This window comes from Nerophis ophidion, linkage group LG11 (genome assembly GCF_033978795.1).
Source record: "Nerophis ophidion isolate RoL-2023_Sa linkage group LG11, RoL_Noph_v1.0, whole genome shotgun sequence".
In the NCBI taxonomy this organism is placed as follows: domain Eukaryota; kingdom Metazoa; phylum Chordata; class Actinopteri; order Syngnathiformes; family Syngnathidae; genus Nerophis; species Nerophis ophidion.
In genome coordinates, this window is record NC_084621.1 from 10719738 (window position 1) to 10727073 (window position 7336).

A 7336-nucleotide genomic window follows, 5' to 3' on the forward strand; every position below is an offset into this window, starting at 1 on the left:
AGGATGGATGCTTGAGTAAGAGAGGACAGAGGGACGGATACTTGATGAAGGAAGGACAGAAGAAAGGAAGGACGGATGCTTGGGGATGAAATGACATAAGGAAGCACTGAGGCTTTAAGAAGAGAGGAAATAAGGGAATATGGACAAGGAAAGGACATAGAATGCCAGTTAAGGAGACATGCAGAGGACTAGTTTGGGGAAAATGCAAGGAGGAATGGACCCAGGTTTAGGACACTTGCAAGGGTTGGATGAGAGGACAGGCTGGATGAGGACACTTGAACAGAAGGCAGAGAGAAGGATGGACATACATAAAGATGGATGGGAAAATGGCGGGATGGATTCTGGACGAGGAGAGGACATTAGGGTAGGGAATAGACGGACATCGAGGGGTTGAGGGGAGGATGGATGCTTGATGGAGAGAGGACAGAAGGATGAATGCTTGATTTGGAGAGGAACAGAGGGATGGATGCTTTGTGAAGGAAAGAGAAGAAAGGAAAGAATGATGCTTGAGGATGAAAGGACAGAAGGAGGGATTGAAGCTGTAAACAGAGAGGAAATAAGGGAATGTGGACAAGGAAAGATGAGAGAAAGAAGAGAAATACTATATTAATCCCCGAGGGGACATTAAAAGGACATTGGATGTCCGTGAAGGAGACATGTAGAGGACTAGTTTGGGGGGAAAACACAAGGAGGAATGGACCCAGGTTTAGGACACTTGCAAGGGTTGGATGAGAGGAGGACAGGCTGGATGAGGACACTTGAACAGAAGGCAGAGAGAAGGATGGATGCTGGCTGAGGACACATACATAAAGATGGATGGGAAAATGGTGGGATGGATTCTGGACGAGGAGAGGACAGTAGGGTAGGGAATAGACGGACATGAAGAGGGGGGGAAGGATGGATGCTTGAGTAAGAGAGGACAGAGGGACAGATACTTGATGAAGGAAGGACAGAAGAAAGGAAGGACAGATGCTTGAGGATGAAAGGACTTAAGGAAGCACTGAGGCTTTAAGAAGAGAGGAAATAAGGGAATATGGACAAGGAAAGGACATAGGATGCCAGTTAAGGAGACATGCAAAGGAATAGTTTGGGGGGAAAACACAAGAAGGAATGGACCCAGGTTTAGGACACTTGCAAGGGTTGGATGAGAGGAGGACAGGCTGGATGAGGACACTTGAACAGAAGGCAGAGAGAAGGATGGATGCTGGCTGAGGACACATACATAAAGATGGATGGGAAAATGGTGGGATGGATTCTGGACGAGGAGAGGACAGTAGGGTAGGGAATAGACGGACATGAAGAGGGGGGGAAGGATGGATGCTTGAGTAAGAGAGGACAGAGGGACGGATACTTGATGAAGGAAGGACAGAAGAAAGGAAGGACGGATGCTTGAACATGAAAGGACATAAGGAAGCACTGAGGCTTTAAGAAGAGAGGAAATAAGGGAATATGGAGAAGGAAAGGACATAGAATGCCAGTTAAGGAGACATGCAGAGGACTAGTTTGGGGGGAAAACACAAGGAGGAATGGACCCAGGTTTAAGACACATGCAAGGGTTGGATGAGAGGAGGACAGGCTGGATGAGGACACTTGAACAGAAGGCAGAGAGGAGGATGGATGCTAGCTGAGGAGACATACATAAAGATAGATGGGAAAATGGCGGGATGGATTCTGGACGAGGAGAGGACATTAGGGTAGGGAATAGACGGACATGGAGAGGGGGGAAGGATGGATGCTTGGGTGAGAGGACAGAGGGACGGATACTTGATGAAGGAAGGACAGATGCTGGAGGATGAAAGGACATAAGGAAGCACTGGGGCTTTAAGAAGAGAGGAAATAAGGGAATATGGACAAGGAAAGGACGTAGGATGTCTGTTAAGGAGACATGCAGAGGACTAGTTTGGGGGGGAAACACAAGGAGGAATGGACCCAGGTTTAGGACACTTGCAAGGGTTGGATGAGAGGAGGACAGGCTGGATGAGGACACTTGAACAGAAGGCAGAGAGGAGGACGGATGCTGGCTGAGGAGACATACATAAAGATGGATGGGAAAATGGCGGGATGGATTCTGGATGAGGAGAGGACATTAGGGTAGGGAATAGACGGACATGGAGAGGGGGGAAGGATGGATGCTTGGGTGAGAGGACAGAGGGACGGATACTTGATGAAGGAAGGACAGATGCTGGAGGATGAAAGGACATAAGGAAGCACTGGGGCTTTAAGAAGAGAGGAAATAAGGGAATATGGACAAGGAAAGGACGTAGGATGTCTGTTAAGGAGACATGCAGAGGACTAGTTTGGGGGGGAAACACAAGGAGGAATGGACCCAGGTTTAGGACACTTGCAAGGGTTGGATGAGAGGAGGACAGGCTGGATGAGGACACTTGAACAGAAGGCAGAGAGGAGGACGGATGCTGGCTGAGGAGACATACATAAAGATGGATGGGAAAATGGCGGGATGGATTCTGGATGAGGAGAGGACATTAGGGTAGGGAATAGACGGACATCGAGGGGTTGAGGGAGGATGGATGCTTGATGGAGAGAGGACAGAAGGATGGATGCTCGATTTCGAAAGAACAGAGGGATGGATGCTTGGTGAAGGAAAGACAGAAGAGAGGAAGGAAGGATGCTTGAGGATGAAAGGACAGAAGGAGAGATTGAGGCATTAAGAAGAGAGGAAATAAGGGAATATGGACAAGAAAAGGACGTAGGATGTCTGTTAAGGACACATGCAGAGGACTAGTTGGGGGGGGGGGAACACAAGAAGGAATGGACCAAGGTTTAAGACACTTGCAAGGGTTGGATGAGAGGAGGACAGGCTGGATGAGGACACTTGAACAGAAGGCAGAGAGGAGGATGGATGCCGGCTGAGGAGACATACATAAAGATGGATGGGAAAATGGCGGGATGGATTCTGGATGAGGAGAGGACATTAGGGTAGGGAATAGACGGACATCGAGGGGTGGAGGGGAGGATAGATGCTTGATGGAGAGAGGACAGAAGGATGGATGCTTGGTGAAGGAAAGACAGAAGAGAGGAAGTGAGGATGCTTGAGGATGAAAGGACAGAAGGAGGGATTGAGGCTTTAAGAAGAGAGGAAATAAGGGAATGTGGACAAGGAAAGATGAGAGAAAAAAGAGAAATACTTTATTAATCCCCGAGGGGAAATTAAAAGGACATAGGATGTCCGTGAAGGAGACATGCAGAGGACTAGTTGGGGGGGAAACACAAGGAGGAATGGACCCAGGTTTAGGACACATTCGAGGGTTGGATGAGAGGAGGACAGGCTGGATGAGGACACTTGAACAGAAGGCAGAGAGGAGGATGGATGCTGGCTGAGGAGACATACATAAAGATGGATGGGAAAATGGCGGGATGTATTCAGGACGAGGAGAGGACATTAGGGTAGGGAATAGACGGACATGGAGAGTGGGGGAGGATGGATGCTTGGGTGAGAGAGGACAGAGGGACGGATACTTGATGAAGGAAGGACGGATGCTTGAGGATGAAAGGACATAAGGAAGCACTGAGGCTTTAAGAAGAGAGGAAATAAGGGAATATGGACAAGAAAAGGACGTAGGATGTCTGTTAAGGACACATGCAGAGGACTAGTTGGAGGGGGGGGGGGAACACAAGAAGGAATGGACCCAGGTTTAGGACACTTGCAAGGGTTGGATCAGAGGAGGACAGGCTGGATGAGGACACTTGAACAGAAGGCAGAGAGGAGGATGGATGCCGGCTGAGGAGACATACATAAAGATGGATGGGAAAATGGCGGGATGGATTCTGGATGAGGAGAGGACATTAGAGTAGAGAGCGAAGGACACTGGTTGAATGGACAGACATAAGGGGGTGTGATGGAGAGAGGGGGGGAGGATGGATGCTTGATGGAGAGAGGACAGAAGGATGGATGCCGGCTGAGGAAAAAACAGAGGGATGGATGCTGGGTGAAGGAAGGAATGATGCTTGAGGATGAAAGGACAGAAGGAAGTGAGGATGCTAGATGAGGAAAGAACAGAAGGAAGGAATAATGCTTAATGGGGAAAAAAAGATGAAGATGGAGGAGAGCAAATAAGGAGGGGTGGGAGGCAAACAGGTGGGGGGGAGGAGGAGGAGGAGGAGTGCGGGAGACAGAAGGAAAGACACCGGTTGACGCGATGAGGGAGAGAGAGAGAGGGGGGGGAATCTCCGGACAGCAGAAAGAGCAGACTGAAGAGGGGAGGAATGAGAGGAAGAAGGATGGAGGGATGGAGGGATGGAAGGATGGACACTCACCCATTGGAGGGAGGCTCTCTCCTGGCTCACACAATCCCAGCTCTGTGATCCCATCCTGGGGAAAGGCGCAGTGAGATCGTGGAGCTTCCTGGGCTGAATACCAATGTGCTGGCTGTATGGACACACACTCAGCTGGGGGTGGAAACACACACACACACACACACACACACACACACACACACATCAAGTGCGGAGTAGTTGTCATTTCAGTGAGTGTTCCCTAACGTGGTGCGTTCAAGGACCCTCAATGCTCACCACTTTGAATTCCCTCCGTCGGCTTCCTGGCCAGGAATGACTTGCGCGCCGTTACTTCCACTGCAGCTCTACCACAGGAGACGCAGGCGACTCCCGGCGTCCTTGCTCCTTCACTCGTCACCCGCCTCCGACGTCCAGGTTATCCATTTGTTGATCCGGCTGGCGTTTATCCATCCATCCATGCATCCATCCGTCCCCGCATCCACCTGGTGGACTTCTCACTGTGATTCAGCTGCATTCACTTTGCCACCTCTCTCTCTCTCTCTCTCTCTCTGCTCCACCCCCCCCCCCCCCCCCCCCACTCCTTCTCTCCCTCTCTCTCTCTCCCTCCAAGGTATTTTTCCTCAAAGATGAATATCAACTGCCCCCCCACTGCTCTTCTCCTCTGTCAGTCTGCGCGATAAAGCTTGTGTTAGAAGAAGCAAGGCACACAAAAACAAAGAAATGGTGATGAGGAGGAGAGAGGACATTAAGCACACAGCGGAGTGTGGACGTTGCACACCCGCAGTCGGGCTAAACTACCCTGACAGAGTTTGACATGGCTTCATGCTCGGCGTGATAAATGTTATCACACCACCGAGTCTCGCACACGTTTCTCGCTGAGCATCTCACACACACACGCAAGAGATGGACAAATATGTTGTTCCAGGCCGATACCGATATTGATCATTTGTCAGAGACACCGATATTTAGAGCCAATGTTTATTATGTTGGCTTAAAGGCCTACTGAAATGTGATTCTCTTATTTAAACGGGGATAGCAGGTCCATTCTGTGTGTCATACTTGATCATTTCGCCATATTTCTGCTGAAAGGATTTAGTAGAGAACATCGACGATAAAGTCCGCAACTTTTGGTGCTGATAAAAAAGCCTTGCCTGTACCGGAAGTAGCAGACGATGATTTCACAAGTGTGAGGGCTCCTCACGTCCTCACATTGTTTATAATGGGAGCCTCCAGCAGCAAGAGCTATTCGGCCTGAGAAAGCGACAATTTCCCCATTAATTTGCGCGAGGATGAAAGATTCATGGATGGTGATATTGATAGCGAAGGACTAGAAAAAATAAATAAAGTTTAAAAAAAAAAGGCAATTGCATTGGGACAGATTCAGATGTTTTTAGACACATTTACTAGGATAATTCTGGGAAATCCCTCATCTTTCTATTGTGTTGCTAGTGTTTTAGTCAATCAATCAATCAATCAATCAATGTTTACTTATATAGCCCGAAATCACTAGTGTCTCAAAGGGCTGCACAAACCACTACCACATCCTCGGTACTTTTGAAAAACAAATTTGTACTTTTGCCTCTATTAATTGATTATGATAATAATACAACACAGGACGACGATTTAAGTCGAAAAATAAAACATTTATTACAAAAGTAATATCAATGGCAATAAAGTAATGCAAATAAGGTGCAAACAACTACTGAACCTGGATTGTCGCCTCACAACACACAAGAACTGAAGTACAAAAGAAAACACTAGTTATTAAACAGTTGTAAAAATGAACACAAAACAAAAGAACTGAGAAATTCTTATCGTTATTTTAGTGCAATAAAATACTTTACAGTTTACTACCAAGACATTAAGTCGCACTGGAAATGCACGCGTGTGTGTGTGTGTGTGTGTGTGTGTGTGTGTGTGTATGTGTGTGTGTGTGTGTGTGTCCGAGTGAACCACGGTGCGAATTATACTGATGTGTGTGCGCGAACGCACCAAGCGTCATGTTAATTGTATTTATTTTATTTTATTTTGCGTTGAAGATGAATTTTTAAAGTGTTTTTAAATCTAGTTCGCGACCCATCACTAGGGAGGAGGGTGGAGTGGTGAGGAGCACTGCGCTCACTTTTTTTTTAAATCGGAGTAATTCGCTTAATTTGGTGAAGTGTCGATACCATCACGCCAGTATCGATACGATACCGATACTCACCAAGTATCGATACTATCGATACTTGGTATCGATGCGCCCAGCCCTAATGCATAACTTTCTCTGACTTTCTAAGACGTGATTTATGCCACTTCTTTTTCTGTCTCATTTTGTCCACCAAACTTATAACGTTGTACATGAATGCCCAAACGTGAATTTTGTTGATGTTATTAACTTATGTGGAGTGCTAATCAGACATATTTGTTCACTGCATGACTGTAAGCTAATCCATGCTAACATGCTATTTAGGCTAGCTGTATGTACATATTGCATCATTATGCCTCATTTGTAGCTATATTTGAGCTCATTTAGTTTCCTTTAAGTCCTGTTAATTCAGTGTATATCTCATGAAACTATCTGTATGTAATATGGCTTTTAATTTTTTTGCATTTTTGGTCCAATATGGCTCTTTCAACATTTTGGTATGCCGACCCCTGCTTTAAACCATAATCAATTTGTGGGGGGCGTGGCCTGCAGACCTGCAGCGAAGCAGGGTGTGGCATAACCGGCTTCGAAATTAGCGACAGGTGCATAGATGACACACCTGAGAGTGTTTGTCTAATCACCTGTCGCTCTGTTAAAGGCAGCAGTCGGGAAGGAGAGGAGGAGTTGAGAGACATTGGCTGAAAAGCTTATAGAGAACATTTATTGAAAAATAAAGACGAGGTTCACAAATATGACCGAGGCTGTCATGTCCGTCATTGGTGGTCCAAGGGACCCTGAGCAGACATGTGATTTGACCACAATGAAAAACGCCCCCCGAAGCTCCTGGTTTTTCACCAATTTAACATGCTAAAATTAAGAAAGACAGCACCATTGGAAGAAAATATTTTAGTATTTAAAGACATGAAAACATCATTAATAGAACATACATACCCC

At 46.8% G+C, this 7336-nt stretch overlaps 1 protein-coding gene across 3 annotated transcripts in view; it reads right to left on the reverse strand.

Annotated features, from left to right (window-relative positions):
* grik5 (glutamate receptor, ionotropic, kainate 5) overlaps nt 1-4733 on the reverse strand; it is a 475370-nt gene extending 470637 nt beyond the window's left edge. For all 3 annotated transcript variants that reach the window (XM_061915085.1, XM_061915084.1, XM_061915082.1), the window contains exons 1-2: nt 4531-4733; nt 4276-4407 (exon numbers count right to left, since the gene is read on the reverse strand). The gene's annotated coding sequence lies outside the window, so the exon portion shown is untranslated. The remainder of the gene's footprint in view (nt 1-4275; nt 4408-4530) is intronic.
* Between the last annotated feature and the right edge of the window lie 2603 nt (nt 4734-7336).